The sequence below is a fragment of the Hyla sarda genome, chromosome 3 (assembly GCF_029499605.1).
Source record: "Hyla sarda isolate aHylSar1 chromosome 3, aHylSar1.hap1, whole genome shotgun sequence".
In the NCBI taxonomy this organism is placed as follows: Eukaryota; Metazoa; Chordata; class Amphibia; order Anura; family Hylidae; genus Hyla; species Hyla sarda.
In genome coordinates, this window is record NC_079191.1 from 296,485,956 (window position 1) to 296,509,422 (window position 23,467).

At 43.2% G+C, this 23,467-nt stretch overlaps 1 protein-coding gene across 3 annotated transcripts in view; it reads right to left on the reverse strand.

The window, feature by feature from the left end:
* PGBD5 (piggyBac transposable element derived 5) overlaps positions 1 to 23,467 on the reverse strand; it is a 442,361-nt gene that overhangs the window by 43,403 nt on the left and 375,491 nt on the right. The window lies entirely within an intron of this gene.

Sequence of the window (23,467 nt, forward strand, 5' to 3'; positions counted from 1 at the left end):
TGTGGACACTGCAATGTATCCCGCTACAATGTAAATGAAAGTGCACGTACATTAGGAAGAGTCTATCATGAAATGAAGGAATTGATCACCTGTAAATCTAACTATGTGGTCTATTACATCATATGCCTGTGCCAGAGATATTACATAGGTAAAACAAAGAGGCAAATGGCAAAAAGGTTCATAGAACACATGCATTCAATAAAGACTGGAATAGGAGCAGCCGACTTATAGATCATGTTAAAAAAAAATACATGGAAACAACCCAGAAGTACTAAAATTTGGAGGCTTGGAAAGAGTAAGAGTTCCATCTAGTGGAGATCGACATGACCTCCTGTTAGAAAGGGAGGCCAGGTGGATCCTAAAACTAGATGCACATGATAGAATTGATTTAATGCCCTTATTATAAAAAGATATCTCTAAACATTGATGGTCACATTTATTATAACTTTTTATTCCTTTTTAACAAAGATATAATAAAGTATATTAACATTTTTTGCATCACACACCTACCTGGATGACGTCCCACCTGAACCGGATATATTCGAAAAGGTGCAGTGATTACAGCGAGGTCGGAAGAAGCGCATGGCGGTGTGTGAAAATGTCTGTTAGCCTCTGAGCACCCTCATCCAGCAGTCTCCCAGCGCAACGGATTATCCGGTATACAGGGCCGGATCATCATTGGCGCTCATGGAGCGCCTGCTACAGGCCCGCAGGGGGCCCCCGTCACACTCGGGACATCCCTGTGTCCCGAAAAATCTTTTACGAACACAAGGATGTCCTGGCGGTTACCTCTCTGTGGCGGCCCTGATGTCGGCGGGATGTCCCTGACGTCCCGTGCGTGCGCCCATAGAAGAAATGCAGATCGGGGAGCGGAGCAGCGAGGAGGACGCGCGCGCATGGAAAGTGACCAGCGGCACGTCATCTCCAGTGTTCCGACCTCCGCTCCCGGGACCTACTGCTATGGCCCATAGGACATATAGCAGTAGATCGTGACCCCGGTCCCCGCGGTCCTCGGACCGGAGGAGCGGTGGTCGGAACACTGAAGTGGGGCAGTAAACAGCCATACACTGTATCTGTCTGAAGGCTGTATGTCTGTAGGGGAACTGTACTGCACCTAATGTGGGGAGCTATACTGTACCTAATGTGGGGGAACTATACTGCACCTAATGTGGGGAGTTATACTGTACCTAATGTGGGAAGCTATACTGTACGTAATGTGGGGGAACTGTACTGCTCCTAATGTGGGGAACTCTACTGCACCTAATGTGGGGTACTATACTGCACCTAATGTGGGGGAACTGTACTGTTCCTAGTGTGGGGAACTATACTGCACCTAATGTGGGGAACTATACTGTACCTAATGAGGGGGAACTGTACTGCACCTAATGTGGGGGAACTGTACTGTCAACCTAATGGGGGGAACTATACTGCCAACCTAATGTGGGGGAACTATACTGCCCCTAATGTGGGGAACTACACTGTCAACCTAATGTGGGGGAACTATACTGCACCTAATGTGGGGGAACTATGCTGCACCTAATGTGGGGATCTATACTGCACCTAATGTGGGGGAACTATACTGCACCTAATGTGGGGGAACTATACTGCACCTAATTTTTTTTAGATATATAAATGCAAAAAAAACAAGGACAGAGCATGTAGGACCCCTTAATAATGATAATGGAGAGGTTGTCACAGGTGATATAGAGAAAGCAGAGCTACTGAATGGGTTCTTTAGTTCTATATATACTAAAGATGAAGGAGCTGACATTGGACAGGTCAGTGCTGAACTGGCTTAATGTAGAAATGGTACAAGGTAAGTTAAGCAATATAAATGTAAGCAAATCTCCAGGGCCAGATGGATTGCACCCAAGAGTTCTTAGAGAACTAAGTTCAGTAATATCTGTACCCCTGTTCATGATATTTAGAGATTCACTGGTGTCTGGTATTGTGCCAAGGGACTGGTGCAAGGCGAATGTGGAGCCAATCTTCAAAAAGGGCTCTAGGTGTTCCCCAGGAAACTATAGACTGGTAAGTTTAACGTGCATTGTAGGTAAATAGTTTGAAGGACTTATCAGGGATTACATACAGGAATACATAGGGGATAATTGTATTATAAGTGATAGCCAGCATGGGTTTACTAAGGATAGAAGTTGTAAAACCAATCTAATTTGCTTTTATGAAGATGTGAGTAGAAGCCTTGACAGAGGAATGGCTGTGGATATAGTGTTTCTGGATTTTGCTAAAGCGTTTGATACTGTCCCTCATAGATGTCTGACAGGCAAGTTAAGGTCTTTGGAAACTTTAGTTTGTAACTGGATTGAACACTGGCTCATGGATCGTACCCAGAGAATGGTGGTCAATGATTCGTACTCTGATTGGTCCCCGGTTATTAGTGGTGTACCCCAAGGTTCAGTACTGGGCCTGCAGTTGTTTAATTTATTTATCAATGATATAGAGGATGGCATTAACAGTTCTGTTTCTATCTTTGCAGATGACACCAAGCTTTGTAGCACGGTACAGTGTATAGAGGATGTGTATAGGTTACTTGGATAGACTAAGTGTCTGGGCATTCACTTGGCAAATGAGGTTCAATGTTGATAAATGTAAAGTTATGCATCTGGGTACTAATAACACGCATGCGTCGTATGTCTTAAACTGGCAGAGTCACTGGTAGAGAAGGATCTGGGTGTACTTGTAGATCACAGACTACAGAATAGCATGCAATGTCAGGCTGCTGCTTCCAAGGCCGGCAGGATATTGTCATGTATAAAAAGAGGCATTGACTCGAGGGACAGGGACATAATACTCTTTATAAAGCATTGGTACGGCCTCATCTGGAATATGCTGTTCAATTTTGGGCACCAGTCCATAAAAGGGACACTGTGGAGCTGGAAAGGGTGCAGAGACGCGCGACTAAACTAATATGGGGCATGGAACATCTTAGTTAAGAGGAGCGATTAAAGGAGTTACAATTGTTTAGTCTTGAGAAGAGACGTTTAAGGGGGATATGATAAATGTATATAAGTATATGTTATGATTCGGCTAGCTGGATGTGGATCCACTGTGTCAGCGAGGGATTGGCGTGGACCGTGTCGGTGGACCGGTTCTAGGGTTGCTACTGGTTTTCACCAGAGCCCGCCACAAAGCGGGATGGTCTTGCTGCGGCGGTAGCAACCAGGTCGTATCCACCGGCAACGGCTCAACCTCGCCGACTGCTGAGAAGGCGTGGGACAGAAGGACTAGGGAGAGGCAAGGTCAGAGGTAGCAGAAGGTCGGGGCAGGCGGCAAGGTTCATAGTCAATAGCAATAGCAGAAGGTCTGGAACACAGGCTTTGGACAACACTAAACGCTTTCTCTGGCACAAGGCAACAAGATCCGGCAAGGAAGTGCAGGGGAAGTGAGGTAATATACACAGGGAGCAGGTGGAAGCTAATTAGACTGATTGGGCCAGGCACCAATCACTGGTGCACTGGCCCTTGAAATATCAGAGCGCTGGCGCGCGCGCGCCCTAGAGAGCGGAGCCGCACGTGCCAGAACATGACAGCCGGGGACCGGGACGGGTAAGTGGCTTGGGATGCGATTCGCGAGCGGGCGCGCCCCGCTATGCGAATCGCATCCCCATCGCGAATGTCAGTGCAGCGCTCCCAGTCAGCGTGTCTGACCGGGGCGCTGCAGAAGGGAGAACACCGCGAGCACTCCGGGGAGGAGCAGGGACCCGGAGCGCTCGGCGTAACAGTATATTAATGGCCCATACAAAAAATATGGAGAAAAACTGTTCCAGGTTAACCCCCCCACCCCCCCAAGGATGAGGGGGCACTTCCTCCATCTGGAGAAGAAAAGGTTTAGTCTCAAGGAGTGACACGCCTTCTTTACCATAAGAACTGTGAACTTATGGAACAGTCTATCTCAGAAACTGGTCACAGCAGGAAAATTTAACAGCTTTAAAACAGGGTTAGATACATTCCTGGAACAAAATAACATAAATGCTTATGAAGAAATATAAAATCCCATCCCTTCCCCAATATCGTGCCACACCCCTACCCTTCAATTCCCTGGTTGAACTTGATGGATGTATGTCTTTTTTCAACCGTACTAACTATGTAACTATGTAATGTGGGGGAACTGTACTGCCCCTAGTGTGGGGGAACTGTACTGCACCTAATGTGGGGCAACTATACTGCACCTAATGTGGCGGAACTGTCGGGGGGGGGGGGGGGGGGGCAACATAGAGAAGTGCTCCATTCCAGGCAGCCTTAATCTGGCCCTGCCAGTATATTAACCTCCACTGGACCGGTGAGTGCAAGTAAATTTTCTCTTTTTTCAGTACATAAATGCACTAGTTTTCTGATCACTTAGCACCCCGGCATGGAAATGAAATCTAGGCAACTACGGCCACTGACATTGCAACAACCCTCCTATATGATACATGGAAAATTTAAGCAGTGCCCTCCAAACCTTCTACAAATATATATATAAAGCAAAATCATCGGTAGTTGCAGTAATACCTTTTTTATTGGACTTTCGGGATTCCTCCCTACTGCAACTACCGATGATTTTGCTTTTTGCATCACTGGACTAATACGGCTACTCCTAACTAATCTACTATATATATATATATATATATATATATATATATATATATATATATATTAGTAAATTTGAGAAACTGTATTAGTACAGTGATGCAGATGCTAATCAAAAAATGTTGCAGTATCTTGTAATACCTTTTTTATTGGACTAACAGAATTTTGTAGAGACAAGCTTTCAGGATTCCTCCCTTTATCAAATCTAAAGCAAATCTAAGCTCACAAGCAGAAGACACAGGTTACATCTCACAAATATGCAGGGTTAAGACAATAGATGTGGAGAATTCACACTAAAATGGGCCATAAATTGTTCTGCTATAGGAACATAGACTACATAGATAAGGATGAGAAAAAGGGGGGAGGGAGGGGGGAGCATGGGAGAGAATGTGATTAAGCAAGTGAGATGCAGAAGAGAAGACAGTACAGGTTATAAGAAATTTTGATAATGAGATAAGAAGCTCAAATCCACATTGAGTCCCCTGTTTTTCGAGTCAAAAAACAGTATCATTTTGGCTTCAAATGTCTTTCTCTCTTGTGTGTTTTTGAAGTTCCCTTTCAGTATCCTGATTGTAAGATCATGTATGGAGTGGCCTGTTTGGGTAAAATGATGTCCAACTATAGTGCAGTCGTCATTTTCTTTATGGCGGTTGATGGAATAGGTTAATCCTTTCGTTGAGTTTCCGTCCGGTTTCCCCAATATAGCATCCCATGTCACACTTGGTGCATTGTATCATGTAGACCACATTTGGGGATGTGCAGGAGTATAGTCCCTTAACCTCCCTGGCGGTATGATTCTGTCTGGAAATTTGTACCAAAAGCGGTACAATTTTTTGCATTGAAATTCCACATCTCCCCCGTCACATTCCCCCTCCCTTTTCACATCCCCCCCCCTTGTCACATTCCCCCCCTGTCACATTCATCCCCCCCTGTCACATTCATCCCCCCGTCACATTCATCCCCCCCTGTCACATTCCCCCCCCTTGTTACATTCTCCCCCCTCCATGTTACATTCCACTCCCCCCGTCACATCCCCCTTGTCACATTCCTCCCCCCTTGTCACATCTCCCCCTCCATGTTACATTCCACTCCCCCCCGTCACATCCCCCCTTGTCACATTCCTCCCCCCTTGTCACATCCCCCCCTTCATGTCACATTCCCCTCCCCCTGTCACATCCCCCCCGTGTCACATTCTTCCCTCTTGTCACATTCCCCCCTCTGTCACATCCCCCCCTTGTCACATTCTCCCCCCTCCTTGTCACATTCATCCCCCCCTGTCACATTCATCCCCCCTGTCACATTCTCCCCCCCCCGTCACATTCATCCCCCCGTCACATTCATCCCCCCCTGTCACATTCCCCCCCTTGTTACATTCTCCCCCCCCTTGTTACATTCTCCCCCCTCCATGTTACATTTTCCCCCCTCCATGTTACATTCCACTCCCCCCCGTCACATCCCCCCCTTGTCACATTCCTCCCCCCTTGTCACATCCCCCCGCCTTGTTACATTCCCCTGTGTCACATTCCCCCCCCCCCCCCCCTTCTCACCTTGTCCTGCAGCAGCATACACTTGGTTTGCTGGGCAGATTTCAAACCTAGTGTATTTGCTGCAGAACAAGCCCTTTCCCCTTCAGCCAATCACAGGCTTTACACCACTGCGGCCTGTGATTGGCTGAAAAGGGAAAGGTCCTGTAAGATGAATAGTGAAGAGAGCAGGGACCGGAGCACACGGAGGGGAACGGTATCTGCAGGGACCGGGATTAGGTGAGCAAAAGTTTTTTTTTTATTTTCCTCCTTTTTACTTTTACACTTAGCTCAGTGTTTTTCTACCAGGGTGCCTCCAGCTGTGGTGAAACTACTACTCCCAGCATGCCCGGACAGCCTTTGGCTGTCCGGGCATGCTGAGAGTTGTAGTTTTGCAACATCTGGAGGCCCCCAGGTTGAGAAACACTGACTTTTAGTATATGTCTTTACCTGCTCTGGCCAGCCCCCGCCACGGGAGCCGACCCAAGCAGATAATCACACATTTTCCTGGGGGCTGCATCGCTATATCGCAAAAAGCAAAAATCGCGATTCGATTGCTTTTGCGATATACTGTGCAGCCCGCACAGCAACTCTGCAATTCTACCCCGAGCGTGACTCGGGGTTACCGCTTCTAGCAGGGAAAATTAACCCTGAGTCACGCTCGGGAATACCGCTAGGCTGGTTAATGTTATATGTCTTGTTGTTGTGGGTGGCTTCCATCTTGGTGCAGATATGTTGGCAGAGGTTACAGCGAGGTTTGGTGCAGGGTTTGGTCCAATTCTCTGTGTCTGTTCTTTCTGTAGGTAATTTTTGGTTGACCCGCTTTTTTTGTAAATTGTGTGGTTGTCTGAAGGCCAAGATGGGAGGTTCAGGGAAGATTTCTTTTAGCATCTCATCTTCCGCCAATATTGGCTGCAGGTCCTTGATAATTTTGCGTATTTCCTCAAGGGCCGGATTGTATGTGGCTACTAGTGGTACGCGTGGTGATGGTTGTATCTCTCTGTATTGTAGCAGGTGTTCCCGGGGTGTTTGGAGGGCAGAGTGTATTGATTGTCCTTGGTTTGTGTCCTTTTTGTTTGAATTTCTCAGACAGTGTTTGTAGGTGCAGGTCTCTGTCATCAGGGTTAGAGCAGATGCGATGGTACCTGGTAGCTTGACTGTGTATGATGCCTTTCTTTGTGTGTGAAGGATGGAAACTTGATTTATGCAGATAGCTGTATCGGTCTGTGGGTTTTCTGTACACAGACGTTTGTAGTGTGTTCCTGTTTATTGTGACAGTAGTGTCCAGGAAGTTCACACTTTCTGTAGAGAAGTCCATTTTGAGTTTGATAGATGGATTGAATGTGTTAAAGGCATCATGACACTTTGTGAGTTTTTCTTTTCCTTCTGTCCAAATGATGAAAATATCATCAATGTAACGGTAGTATCTGTAGGGTTTGTGAAGTTGTGTGTCTAGAAATCGTTGTTCAAGGACAGCCATGAATAGGTTGGCATAATGTGATGCCATCCTGGTCCCCATTGCAGTGCCCATCATTTGTAGATATATGTCACTGTTGAAACTGAAGTAGTTGTGTGTTAGGATGAATTCTATTAGTTTAGTGATGACTCCAGGGCTGTATTTCCGGTTGTGGGTTTGGGATGAGAGGAACAGGGAACAAGCATCAATTCCATCTCTGTGTGGGATGTTGCCGTATGGGGATTCTACATCCATTGTTACTAATATGGAGTTGGCAGGCAAGTTTGTAATCTGATTGAGTTTGTTAAGAAAGTCAGTGGTGTCCTGTATGAAGCTGCTGGTGTTTTTCACAAAGGGCTTTAATAGGTTTTCTACTAAGCCAGAGATCTGTTCTGTTAATGTGTCTATTTCTTATTATTGGTCTGCCTGGGTTCCCAGTTTTGTGGATTTTTGGAAGCATGTAGAATGTCCCTGTTATGGGATTTGTGGGTATGAGTGTCTCTAATCCTTTCTGTGACTCTTTTGGCAAGGAATCGGTCAATTTCTTCTATTCCAGATTGAATTCTTTGGTGGGGTCTTCAGTCAGTTTCTTGTAGTATGTAGTGTCTGACAATTGTCTGTTTCCCTCTTTGATGTAATCCTCAGTGTTCATTATCACCACTGCTCCTCCCTTGTCTGCTGGTTTGATTGTTATGGTTTGATTATTCCTTAAGTTTTTGATGGTGTCTGTTTCTAGTTTTGAGAGATTGTAGTTGGTTTTATAATGGTGTTTTTTGACCAAGGATGCTGTTCTTAATCTGAAACTTGCAATGTAGCTGTCGAGTTTGCTGTTGCGTCCTGGTGATGGAGTAAAATCAGAATTCTTTTTCTTGATATTGTAATCCAGGGTTGTTGTAGTACTGTCCTCTTTTTTATGAAAGTACTCTTTTAGTCTGTCTCCTAAAAAATACTTCCAAGTCTGAGTATAGTTTTAGGTCATCCAGTTTAGTGCTTGGACAGAATGATAGTCCTTTAGAGAGAACAGATCTCTCAGAGTTGGATAGTTCATGAAATATTTATAATTCCTGTGTTGTCTGTATTGTTGTTAGGAGTAGTGGTCATATTGTTGTCAAGAGTAGTGGTGAGGTAATCGGTTGTTTGAGGTATTCCATTGCTTGTCCTGCTTAATTACATTCTCTCCTGCTCCCCCCTCCCTCCCCCCTTTTTCTCATCCTTATCTATGTAGTCTATGTTCCTATAGCAGGATAATTTATGGCCCATCTTAGTGTGAATTCTCCACATCTATTGTCTTAACCCCTGCATATTTGTGAGATGTAACCTGTGTCTTCTGCTTGTGAGCTTAAATTTGCTTTAGACTTGATAAAGGGAGGAATCCCAAAAGCTTGTCTCTACAAAATTCTGTTAGTCCAATAAAAAAAGGTATTCCAAGATACTGCAACATTTTTTGATTTGCATCTGCATCACTGGACTAATACGGCTAATCAAATTTAATATATATATATATATATATATATATATATATATATATATATACACACACATTCACACACACATTTTTCTGCATGTTCACAGATTTTTTTCACGGTTGCTCACCTGCACATGTTTCACCCCCTTCACGTGTGTATATATTATGAATAATCATTACTCAATATACTTATAAAAGTTTCATTATTATCATAATTATTTTTTATTTCATCAGCCATCTACCATTACATATTAATTATTGGGTTCTATATTGTCCCATTAAAGAGTTACTCTGGGGAACTAAACCCATAGCCCATCCTTTCCTTCTCATCAACCTATGTATTTGTCTAAATATCATTCATTAGCTATATACAGCAGTTTCCCTCTTTCAGCTGTCACTTACAGGCAGGAAATGAGATAAAAATGTAATTCTCAAATCCACCTTGTCTTGGTGTAAACCCCTGACTGAGACTAGAACCTACCCTTCAGGACAACACCACCTGATTTCTGTTTGGTCTAGAGCTCTAGCTGTACAGCCACACCTACCCTCCCTGTGTGAGAGCTTGTGAGCTTTGATAGAAAAGCAGCAAAGATTCTTAGTCACAACTGAGCACATAGCTGCTGTTTTTATGCTGAATATCTAATCACTGGCTTCTGCTATTTAGAGCACAGCAATATTTATTGCTGGAGGAAGGATAGTCTGAAAGAAAAGACATGTACAGTGTGTGTGTGTGAGCTGCAGTGTAAGCCTGCAGACAGATAGGGAAAGTAGTTGGCTGGCAGCCGTTAGGCTAGAATTCCACTGAGGTTTTTTTTGGCTTAAAAACAGCAGAAAGACTGCCACTGTTTTTCCCTGTGTTTTGGCGTTTTTTTCTGGCGTTTTTACGTTTAGTGTGGAATTAGCTTTTTTAATAAATAATAAAAAAGTGTGTGTGTTGAACTTTTTTTTCTCTTTTTTTTTAAATTTTTTAGGTAGTCCTACTCCTCCCAGCATGGAACACATTGTTCCATGATGGGAGTAGTAGTACCTGTACTAAAAGACATATCGCCCCGGGAGTGACTACTGACACCCGATGCGATCGTCCATAATATACAGCACTCCCCATCTCTGCACTATACTCCGGCCAGTGATGTGAATAGAACATCGCTGATTCATATTTCCCACCCAGAGTGGTGATTGGCCGGATGGTTGCCGCCAATCACAGCTCTCAGAGGGAAATATGAATCAGCGATGTTCTATTAATATCACTGGCCGGAGTACAGAGCAGAGATGGGGAGCGCTGTATACAGCCGCTCCATCTCTGCAATAGATAGGACGATCGCAGCGGGTGTCAGGAGTGATGAAGTATATGCCAGATACCTGATGAAGCTGCGGAACTGCAGTGAAACACATTGCATCTTGGGAATAAGCCATTCTTTGTTTTTCCTGTGCCACGTGGAGCCGGCGTCCTGCTTGAAGCTATACCTTTCCTTATAACCATTATAGCTGGAGGACAGTGGATCACTCGTTTTCATCTATGTGCATACCATTGTTGTGTATGTTGTTACACAACACCCTGAGGTGAGCAGCTTTCATGCCTTCCCTTTTTATTTCATTATATTTATTTTAATACACCATGGAGCGCTCTCACTTTTGCTTTTAGACCTTTAAATATATGGCACACTACTAGTTTACTGGTAATGCAATCTGATTGCTCTCCACTAGATGTCCTCAGTCACCCTCTCCTTGTTATTTTGCCTGTGCTGAAGTGTGCCGTGCGTGCCCCCGTATTGCACTTGGTTCCCTACCCGGCGTTGCACTGTCATGTGGGTTATCACGTGACTTGTCCCATGATGCCCATGTGACAAGCGGGCCCGGAAGTTTGGGCTCCGGAGTGGGGAGGGCGCCCGCACGCCACGATCAGCCAGGTGGAACACATTATTAAGTGAGTGATCTGTGTTCTGGTTGGTCCGATTGCATATATAACCTATGTTTATCTAGGATGCCGACACCCCTGGACAAAGGTCTTCGGACTGAAACACGTGTTGCTGTGGTGGCATCCTGGGAAACGCACGGTACTCATCAGCAGTGTGGTTAGTATCCCCCTCCTCTAGGTTGGCATCATCCTTTGATTGGCTGGTCCTCTTTACATTTGCACATTGCACTTGCACTTTTGGCTCTTAAAGCAAGCATGCAACTCTGCATTAAATGCAATATTTAGCTGCTAATACTTACTTACTACTTATATAAGCAGGTTGCATGGCTCTGTTCTTTGAACACAGCCTTATATGATTACACCAATGTATCCACACTGCTCATTAAAGATTCAGTTACTTGTGCTTATTGTCCCAGGCTGCCGCCATTTGTTGTTGTATTCCTCCTTGCTTTTAATATTGATTTCATTGTATGCCACATTTTTCTATAATAAAGATTATTCACTTTGTAATTACTTTTGTGTAAATAGCTAAATTTTTTCCCAGAATCACTACATATTGCTGGCCGGAATTGACCAGCGATTTGCCGCGATCGTCGACACGGGGGGGGGGGGGGATAGAGTTCTCAGGACCCCCCTCGGCAATGTCACTGGATGCCTGCTGAGTGAGTTCAGCAGGCATCCCGATCCAGACCCCGCCCGGCATGCGGCGGGGACTGGAAAACCGCAGGGCGTACCTGTATGTCCTGAGGCTTGAAGGACTCTGGAACGGGGGAGTACAGATGTAAAAAATAAATATGTAAACAAAAATAAACACAAACATACGTGTTATCGCCACGTGCGTGCATGTCCAAACTATAAAAATGTAATGTTACTTTAACTACACGGTCAATGGCGTGTATGTAAAAAAAAATACCGAAGTCCAGAATTGTGTATTTTTGGTCACTTAGTGTACCCTAAAAAATTTATAAAAAGTGATCAAAGAGTCCCATCAAAACTAAAATGTTACTCTTTCACAAAAAATTTGCCCACTCACATCCCCGTATACAGAAAAAAAAAGTTATAGGAGTCGAAAGAGGATATTTTTAACCCCTTAAGGACACATGACGTACTGGAACGTCATGTGTCCACTCCCGATCTATAACGCGGGGCCACGGCGTGGCCCCGCGTCATAGCGGTTCGGGCCCGGCCTCTAACAACGGCCGGGACCCGTGGCTAATAGCGCGCGGCATTGATCGCTGTGCCGCGCGCTATTAACCCTTTAGACGCGGCGTTCAAAGTTGAACGCCGCGTCTAAAGTGAAACCGAAAGCATGCCGGCTAGCTCAGTGGGCTGTTCGGGATAGCCGCGGTGAAATCGCGGCATCCCGAACAGCTGACAGGACAGCGGGAGGGCCCCTACCTGCCTCCTCGCTGTCCGATTGCCGAATGACAGCTCAGTGCCTGAGATCCAGGCATGAGCAGTCATGCGGCAGAATCATCGATCACTGGTTTCTTATGAGAAACCAGTGATCAATGTAAAAGATCAGTGTGTGCAGTGTTATAGGTCCCTATGGGACCTATAACACTGCAAAAAAAAAGTGCAAAAAAAAAGTGAATAAACATCATTTAACCCCTTCCCTATTAAAAGTTTGAATCACCCCCCTTTTCCCATAAAAGAAAAAACACAGTGTAAATAAAAATAAAAATAAACATAAATGGTATCGCCGCGTGCGGAAATGTCCGAATTATAAAAATATATCGTTAATTAAACCGCACGGTCAATGGCGTGCGCGCAAAAAAATTCCAAAGTCCAAAATAGTGCATTTTTGGTCACTTTTTATATCATGAAAAAATGAATAAAAAGCGATCAATAAGTCCTATCAATGCAAAAATGGTACCGTTAAAAACTTCAGATCACGGCGCAAAAAATGAGCCCTCATACCGCCCCATACACGGAAAAATAAAAAAGTTATATGGGTCAGAAGATGACAATTTTAAACGTATAAATTTTTCTGCATGAAGTTATGATTTTTTCCAGAAGTGCGACAAATTCAAACCTGTATAAGTAGGGTATCATTTTAATCATATGGACCTACAGAATAAAGGTAAGGTGTCATTTTTACCGAAAAATGTACTACGTAGAAACGGAAGCCCCCAAAATTACAAAATGGCGTTTTTTTTTTCAATTTTGTCTCACAATGATTTTTTTTCCCGTTTCACCGTAGATTTTTGGGCACAATGACTGACGTCATTACAAAGTAGAATTGGTGGTGCAAAAAATAAGCCATCATATGGATTTTTAGGTGCAAAATTGAAAGAGTTATGATTTTTTAAAGGCAAGGAGCAAAAAACGAAAATGCAAAAACGGAAAAAACCCCGGTCCTTAAGGGGTTAAACATACTAATTTTCTAACAAAAAATTATATTTTTTTAAAAGAAGTAAAGCAAAATCAACAATATATAGGTTAGGTATCATTTTAATCGTATGGACCTAAAGACAGGGCGATCTGTCACAAAGACCGGGCGCTCAAGTTCGGCACATCGCGGATCGAGTTGACAGGTTGCTGGGTGGGGCTGGAGAAGACCCAGCAGTCATGGTACATATTGGTACCAATGACAAAGAGGTAGGTGGAGTGTCCTTAAAAATGATTTCAGGGACTTAGGCTGCAAGCTTAAGGCAAGGACCACGAGTACCACGAGCCACACCAGAGAGGCAGCGGGAGATTAGGGAGGTAAACAAGTGGCTCAGAAGCAGTTGTAGGAAGGAGGGATTTGGGTTCATGGAGAACTGGGACGACTTCGCTGTCGGTTACCGGCTCTACCGTAGGACGGGCTGTACCTCAATGGGGAGGGTGCAGCTGTGCTTGGGGAGAAGGTGGAGGAGTGTTTAAACTAGGGACTGGGGTGGAGGGAACCTACAACATACAGGGGGAAGATTGTGTAGATAGAGGTGGGGGACTTAAAAATAAACTTGGGGGTGGAGCGGAGGGAGGGGTTAGAATAGTTAATAGGGATAGGCATCATAGGAAAAAAAAAAATACACCATTGAAGTGCATGTTGACTAATGCCAGAAGTCTGTCCAATAAAACTGACGAACTGGTGTTGAAAATTTCTGAGGAGGATTATGACATAGTCGGTATAACAGAGACTTGGTTGGATGATAGCTGTGACTGGGCGGTGAACATATAGGGTTATAGTCTATTCAGGAAGGATCGGACAAAACGGAAAGGGGGAGGAGTCTGTCTTTATGTAAAGTCCAATTTGAAGGCCGCACTGCTGGAGGATATTTGGGAGGGAAACGATAATGTGGAGTCATTATGGGTAGAAATATATGGAGAAAAAAACAAAAAAAATTCTGATAGGGGTTTGCTATAAGCCACCAAACATAATGGAAGAGCCAGAAGATCAATTATTGAGGCAAATAAACAAGGCAGCAAATCAAAATGATGTTATAATAATGGGGGACTTTAACTATCCTGATATAAACTGGAAGACTGAGACCTGTGAATCTCATAAAGGAAACAGGTTTCTGACTATAACTAAAGACAATTATCTGTCCCAAATGGTGCAGGGCCCTACCAGCGGGGATGCCCTACTAGACTTAATATTAACCAATGTACCTGACAGAGTAATCAATGTGCAAGTAGATGAGCACCTAGGAAATAGTGATCATAATATAATACATTATAACTTGTTCTTCAATAAGGGAATCTCTCAAGGGGCCACAAAAACAATGAACTTTAGGAAGGCAAAGTTCGATCAACTCAGAGAAGCCCTTAACGATATAAAATGGGATAATGTCCTCAAAAAGAACAATACTGACACTAAGTGGGAGACTTTTAAAAGTATCTTAAATTTTCACAGTAAGATGTATATACCTTATGGGAATAAAAGGGTCAGAAATAAAAATATGGATGAATAAAAATGTTAAGGGGGCAATAAATGACAAAAATAAAGCATTTAAATTTCTAAAACAGGACAGCAGTGAAGAAGCATTAAAAAGCTATAGAGAAAAATGTTAAATATGTAAAAAAAAAACAGATAAAAGCCGCAAAAATAGAGACAGAAAGACTCATTGCCAAAGAAAGTAAAACTAACCCCAAAATGTTCTTTAACTACGGTATATAAATAACAAAAAGGTCAAAAATGAAAGTGTTGGCCCTTTAAAAAAATGATGAGGAAGAAATTATAAAGGGGGATCAGGAAAAAGCAAACAAATTAAACAAATTCTTCTCCACTGTATTCACTGAGGAAAATGAAATGCCAGGTGAAATACAGTGTGATAAGGTAAACTCTCCAGTACAGGTCACCTTTCTAACCCAGGAAAAAGTACAGTGCCGCCTACAAAAAATCTAAATAGACAAATCACCAGGTCCAGATGGCATTCACCCCCGTTTTCTAAAGAAATTAAGTAATGTAATAGACAGACCCCTATTTTTAATATTCAGGGACTCTATAGTGACAGGGACTGTTTCCCAGGACTGGCGCATGGCAAATGTGTGTGCCAATATTTAAGAAGGGGTCAAAAGGTGACCCTGGGAATTATAAACCTGTTAGTTTAACCTCGGTTGTATGTAAATTGTTTGAGGGTTTCCTAAGAGATGCTATTTTGGAATATCTTGATAAAAATAAATGTATGACCCCGTATCAGCATGGATTTATGAGGGATCGATCCTGTCAAACTAACCTGATCAGCTTTTATGAGGAGGTGAGCTCCAGACTGGACCAGGGGCAATCGCTGGATGTCGTATATCTAGATTTTTCCAAAGCATTTGATACAGTTCCACATAACAGGTTGGTACATAAAATGAGAAGGTTTGGGCTGGGGGAGAATGTGTGCAAGTGGGTAAGTAACTGGCTCAATGATAGGAAACAGAGGGTGGTTATTAATGGTACTTATTTTGATTGGGTGACTGTTACTAGTGGGGTACCACAGGGGCCCATCTTGGGTCCTGTCCTATTTAATATATTCATTAATGACCTTGCAGAGGGGTTGAATAGTAAAGTAGCAATCTTTGCAGATAACACTAAACTCTGTAAAGCGGTAAACACTATAGAGGACAGTGCACTGTTACAAATGGATCTGGATAGGTTGGAGGTTTGGGCTGGGAAGTGGCAGATGAGGTTCAACACTGATAAATGTAAGGTAATGCACATGGGGAAGAATAATCCGGGCTGGGATTATGTATTAAAAGGGAGAACATTTGGGACTACTGACATGGAAAAGGACTTCGGTGTCTTAGTTAACAGTAAATTTAGCTGTAGTGACCAGTGTCGGGCAGCTGCTGCCAAGGCTAATAAAATCATGGGGTGCATCAATAGATGCCCACAACAAGGAAATAATTCTACCGCTGTACAAATCACTAGTCAGACCACACATAGAATACTGTGTACAGTACTGGGCACCAGTGTACAAGAAATATACAGTGGAGCTGGAGAGGGTTCAAAGATGGGCAACCAGAGTAATATGGGGAATGGGAGGACTACAGTACCCAGAAAGATTATCAAAATTAGGGTTATTTAGTTTAGAAAAAGAAGGCTTATAACTATGTATAAATATATCAGGGGACAGTACAGAGATCTCTCCCATGATCTATTTATACCCAGGACTGTATCAATAACAAGGGGGCATCCTCTACATCTAGAGGAAAGAAGGTTCCTACACCAGCACAGACGGGGGCTCTTTATTGTAAGAGCAGTGAGACTGTGGAATTCTCTCCCAGAGGAGGTGGTCATGGTGAACTCTGTAATAGAGTTAAAAAAGGGGCTGGATGCATTTTTGGAGAGTAATAACATTGCTGGTTATGTATATTAGATTTATAGGGACAGAAGGTTGATCCAGGGATTTATTCTGACTGCCATATTTGGAGTCGGGAAGGAATTTTTACCTCTAGTATGAGGGTTTTTTGCCTTCCTCTGGATCAACTCAACTCAATAGGGACTTATTAGGGTTATAGGTTGAACTTGATGGACTCTGGTCTTTTTTTCAACCTTATGAACCATGTTACTATGTAATAAATATAAGGTGTGATTTTTACCTAAGGTTGCACTGTGTAGGATTGAAAGCCCCCAAAATTTACAAAATAGTTTTTTTTTACCCTTAATTTTGCCCCACAAATAATTTTTTTTTGTTTTGCTATAGAATTAGCTGTGAAATGATTTAAAGGAGTAGTCCAGTGGTGACTCAGTGGTGAGCAACTTATCCCCTATCCTAAGGATAGGGGATAAGTTGCAGATCGTGGGGGGTCCGACCGCTGGGGCCCCCTGCGATCTCCTGTACGGAGCCCCGACAGCCCGCGGGAAGAGGGCGTGTCGACCTCCGCACGAGGCGGCGGCCGACACGCCCCCTCAATACAACTCTATGGCAGAGCCGAAGCGCTGCCTTCGGCAATCTCTGGCTCTGCCATAGAGATGTATTGAGGGGGCGTGTCGGCCGCCGCTTCGTGCGGGGGTCGACAACCGCTATCTGGGCCGAGAGCCGGGGCCCCGTACAGAGAGATCGCAGGGGGCCCCAGCGGTCGGACCCCCCGCGATCTCAAACTTATCCCCTATCCTTAGGATAGGGGATAAGTTTTTCACCACTGGACTACCCCTTTAAGTAAAATTGGTGGCACAAATAAAAAAAAGCCCTCATATGGGTCTGTAGCTGGAAAATTGAAAGTGTTATGACTTAAAAAACGAAAGTGCAAAAATGAAAAATGTCCCGGTCCTCAAGGGGTTAAAGGCACGGAGTGCAAGTTACTACATGAAATCTAACTAGTAGATAAAATAGCTAATAAAGTACATATATTTCACACATATACCTTGTTCATTAGTACAGGTGCACTAATATTGCTAGATCCCCTTGTTCAAATGTTTTTAATGTGGAGCTATTTAAATTTATCAAAATTTGTGTTTGGAAGGAGCGGTGCAGTTGCCCATACCAGCCAATCAGATTGCTTCTTTAATTTTTTAGAAGCCTTTCTAAAAATGAAACACTCTGGTTGCTATGGGCCACTTTTAAGAATCAAAAAATCCCCAAGGATTCCTAGGGTTAATAACTTTTACAAATACCCCTCCAGATGAAAGTCCCTCAGGGACCAGATCCCTATCTGTAGGACCCCCCCCCCCCCCCCAAAAAAAAAAAATTTCTTGTGTCTTCCTATATGTACAGTGATATTAAAATTACCGAGGGGTATGAGATCTTTTGTGGGTGGCTATATCAGCTCACTCATTATATTTGGGGTTTCTTTCAGCATTACCATTGTTATTAGACTCATTGTTATTAATACAGTTAATTCTAAACCATTTTTCCCTTATCTTAGATGGTATGCTGCCAATTGTCCCTATTTAGATCTCCCCCATTGCTAATTAAAAGATACACTCATGCACCTCTCCGACATTTCGCCGGTGTAACCGGCTTTGTCAAGAGCCGAGGTAGCAGTAGCATATCAGACACTCTGCTTGATCTTATAACAGCTCCGTTTGTAGGCATAGACAGTAAATTCTCTAAAACACTTCCTGATAGTCACCGTATCTCCCAGACCTCCTTCTCCACCTCTGTTAGTTTATTAGTAATCACTTGCCAATCCTGTCTGATCTTATGGGAAGTACATATCCTGCTGCAGTATCTTGTATGTCTGCGTCACCTCCACTATTGATTACTCCGTCCGGTTATCTGTCATGTGTTCACGCATTCACGTGACCATGACATCACAGTTCACATGCGTCAATGCCAACCATGTGACACTCTGCGATCATGTGACTATCCCATCCACTTGGGTCACATGACCTTCTCTACTCATCCAACTCCTCTGTATTCTGGTTTCCAGATGCAATACAATATAACAATTAGGTATTAAAGGGGTTATCGAGGAAAAAACTTTTTTTAATATATCAACTGGCTCCAGAAAGTTAAACAGATTTGTAAATTACTTCTACTAAAAAATCCTTTCAGTACTTATGAGCTGCTGAAGTGGAGTTGTTCTTTTCTGTCTAAGTGCTCTCTGATGACACCTGTCTCGGGAACTGTCCAGAGTAGAAGCAAATCCCCATAGCAAACCTCTTCTTCTCTGTGCAGTTCCCAAGACAAGCAGAAATGTCAGCAGAGAGCACTGTTGCCAGACGGAAAAGAACAATTCATCTTCAGCAGCTGATAATTATTGGAAGGATTAAAAGGGTTATCCAGGGAAAAACTTTTTTTTATAGATCAACTGGCTCCAGAAAGTTAAACAGATTTGTAAATTACTTCTATTAAAAAATCTTAATCCTTTCAATACTTATGAGCTTCTGAAGTTAAGTTTGTTCTTTTCTGTCTAAGTGCTCTTTGATGACACGTGTCTCGGGAACCGCCCGTTTAGAAGAGGTTTGCTATGGGGATTTGCTTCTAAACTGGGCGGTTCCCGAGACACGTGTCATCAGAGAGCACTTAGACAGAAAAGAACAACCTTAACTTCAGAAGCTCATAAGTACTGTAAGAATTAAGATTTTTTAATAGAAGTAATTTACAAATCTGTCTAACTTTCTGGAGCTAGTTGATATGTAATTTTTTTTTTTCCCTGGAATACCCCTTTAGCCACGCATGTGCTCCAATTCTTTCATTCTTCCCTTATCTTAGTTGTACTCAAAGCCTGTTTATTTTATTTAGATTAATCTTTACATGGATCTTGTTATTCATATCTATTAAGTACCAATGTGAGTTAGCTTCATTACAGTTTGACTATAATACAGAGTATAACCTATTATAATTTAGGTTTGATTTTTTATAATAGTTATTTTTTATAATCTTATAACTTTATTCCCTAATTAGGACTTGTTCTCATTGAAATTATTTTATTATGAATCAATATATATTAATCTATTAGATTACAATGAGTTACATTAATTAATACTTTTTAATTTTATTTTTGTATTTTTAAGTTGGCCATAAAGAACCAATTTGAACAAAACCCGGCCACCAGTTACATCCCACCACATTGGTCCCACGGAAACTCTCCATAGGTAAGTATTCCAATCTTAAGATCTTCAAACCTATTCAAAGTTAAAGGGGTTATCGCCCATAAGGTGATTTTAGTAAGTACTTGGCAGACAGAAATGGACATGCTTAGGAAGAATTTGCGCTTGTCTTGGGGCTAAATGGCTATGTTGTGAGATTACCATAACACTGTGGCTAGCTTTTTGTGATCTGGTATTTCCTGTTTGAGTTTTCTTTGACTACAAATCCCATAAATCTATTTTCCTCCTTCCCACACATCAGCAACCCCACCCATTGAAACATAAATGAGCTGCATCCATTCAAAAAGACCTGTGCATTTCAATCAGGGTGCCTACAGCTGTTGCATTAGTCGCAGATTGATCTCTCTCCCAAGCGATCGCTCCACCCATTGAAGTAGACAGGCTCCCTGTCATCAGCTGACTAGTGATTCAAGTCTCGGCCCCATTGCAAACTGGGAAAAATCTGAGACAACAGTCATTTCGTATGCTGTTAAAAATAAATATTGGGTTGAAAATCACATAAGAATTGTGCAAAAACTGTCACACACAGGTACAGAAATTATATTATGAACTACACTAACTTTACAGCCCCTGTATCATAGTCAAAAATCTTTTTTCCTGGAATAGCCCTTTAATGTGTCTGAATATCATAGTCTTATATGACATATTCAAAGTCCATTGTTAATCCAACATTGTAGAAACACTGTATAGGTAAACACTCTCTTAAGAGTAAATTATCCATGCTTTTGATAGGGGATAAGAGGTTTAGTGCAGGAGTACCCCTTTAACCCTTAGAATTAACTGTATTAATAACAACAAGTCTAATAAGGATGGTAAAGTTGAAATAAACGCCAAATATAATGAGTGAGCCGATATAGCCACCCACAAAAGATCTCATACCGGTCTGTAATTTTAATATCAATGTATATATAGGAAGACACAGGGTGCTTACTTTACACTGCTCAAAAAAATGAGTGAGCCGATATAGCCACCCACAAAAGATCTCATACCGGTCTGTAATTTTAATATCACTGTATATATAGGAAGACACAGGGTGCTTACTTTACACTGCTCAAAAAAATAAAGGGAACACTTAAACAACACAATGTAACTCCAAGCCAATCACACTTCTGTGAAGTCATACTGTCCACTCCGGAAGCAACGCTGATTGACAATCAATTTCACATGCTGTTGTGGAAATGGAACAGACAACAGGTAGAAATTATAGGCAATTAGCAAGACACCCCAAATAAAGGAGTGGTTCTGCAGGTGGTAACCACAGACCACTTCTCAGTTCCTATGCTTCATGGCTGATGTTTTGGTCACTTTTGAATGCTGGTGGTGCTTTCACTCTAGTGGTAGCATGAGATGGAGTCTACAACCTACACAAGTAGCTCAGGTAGTGCAGCTCATCCAGGTTGGCACATCAATGCGAGCTGTGGCAAGAAGGTTTGCTGTGTCTGTCAGCGTAGAGTCCAGAGCATGGAGGCGCTACCAGGAGACAGGCCAGTACTTCAGCAGACGTGGAGGAGGCCTGCAGCAGGACCGCTACCTCCTCCATTGTGCAAGGAGGAGAAGGAGGAGCACTGCCAGAGCCCTGCAAAATGGCCTCCAGCAGGCCACAAATGTGCATGTGTCCTCTCAAACGGTCAGAAACAGACTCCATGAGGCGATGTCCACAGGTGGGGGTTGTGCTTACAACCCAACACCGTGCAGGACGTTTGGCATTTGCCAGAGAACACCAACATTGGCAAATTCGCCACTGGCACCCTGTGCTCTTCACAGATGAAAGCAGGTTCACTGAGCACATGTGACAGACTTGACAGAGTCTGGAGATTCCGTGGAGAATGTTCTGCTGCCTGCAACATCCTCCAGCATGACCGGTTTGCCAGTGGGTCAGTAATGGTGTGGGGTGGCATTTCTTTGGGGGCCGCACAGCCCTCCATGTGCTTGCAAGAGGTAGTCTAACTGCCATTAGGTACCGAGATAAGATCCTCAGACCCCTTGTGAGACCATATGCTGGTGCGGTTGGCCCTGGGTTCCTCCTAATGCAAGACAATGCTAGACCTCATGTGGATGGAGTGTGTCAGCAGTTCCTTCCGGCAAGAGGAAGGCATTGATGCTGTAGACTGGCCCGCCCGTTTCCCAGACCTGAATCCGATTGAGCACATCTGGAAAATCATGTTGTTCCATCCATCAACGCCACATTGCACCACAGACTGTTGGCGGATGCTTTAGTCCAGGTCTGGGAGGACATCCCTCAGGAGACCATCCACCACCTCAGGCATTGTAGGGAGGTCATACAGGCACGTGGAGGCAACACACACTACTGAGCCTCATTTTGACTTGTTTTAAGGACATTACATCAAAGTTGGATCAGCCTGTAGTGTGGTTTTCCATTTTGATTTTGAGTGTGACTCCATATCCAGACCTCCATGAATTGATAAATTTGATTTCCATTGATAATTTTTGTGTGATTTTCTTGTCAGCACATTCATCTATGTAAAGATGAAAGTATTTCATACTATTAGTTCATTCAGATCTGGGATGTGTTATCTTAGTGTTCGCTTTTTTGTGTTCGTTTTTTAATTGCTATGGGAAAATGCACCACTTTTTCTCTAAACAGGTTTTGATAAATCTCTCTCAATGTGTTTTTTTTTATTTAATTAAATGATTTCTTATTATTTAAAGAAGAAAATAGGAAAAATAGAATTTAAAGTGAATCTGCCACATAAAAAATTCATATGAAACCACCAAGATAGAAAGATCTACAATAAAAATATTAGCTGAGTGTTTGTCCAAACAAAAAAAAAATGCTCTTTTATGGCAAGTTGTAGTGTCAGAGAAGAATTGCCTAAGGTCTTCTGTACCTCAAGGCCACAGCTCCTCTTGTCCTATAAATCCCTGCACTTCCACCCATTGACAGGCTATGTCTACTGAAGTCCTGTCACATAGCATAGTGGTACGGGCTCCGATATGTCTCCCCGTTGTCATTCTGGTGGTGCAGGACTTCAGCAAGGCTTGGCAGTCTAAACCGAGCCTGGCCTGTCTGCCAATGGGCAGACAGGGAAATTATTTACAGTACAGAGGCACTGCAGCCCTGGGGCAAAGAAAACCCTAGGCTTCGCCTCTCTGACACTATAAATGGCCATAAAAATGCATTTTTGTCTTAATAAATAGGATTCACAGGCTTCATCTGAATTCTTTCATTGAAGACTATGTCACAGTGCTGGTGATCTAATAAGAATTTTTCTTGTGACAGATTTGCTTTAAAGGGGTACTCCGGTGCTTACACATCTTATCCCCTATCCAAAGGATAGGGGATAAGATGCCTGATCGCGGGAGTCCCGCCGCTGGGGAGCCCCGGGATCATGCACGCGGCACCCCGTTTGTAAACAGTTACCGGCGACCACAGGGCGGGCGGCGTGTGATGTCACACCCCTGCCCCGTGTGATGTCACGCTCCGCCCCTCAATGCAAGCCTACGGGAGGGGGCATGACAGCTGTCATGCCCCCTCCCGTAGGCTTGCATTGAGGGGTGGAGCATGACATTACATGGGGGCGGGGGCGTGA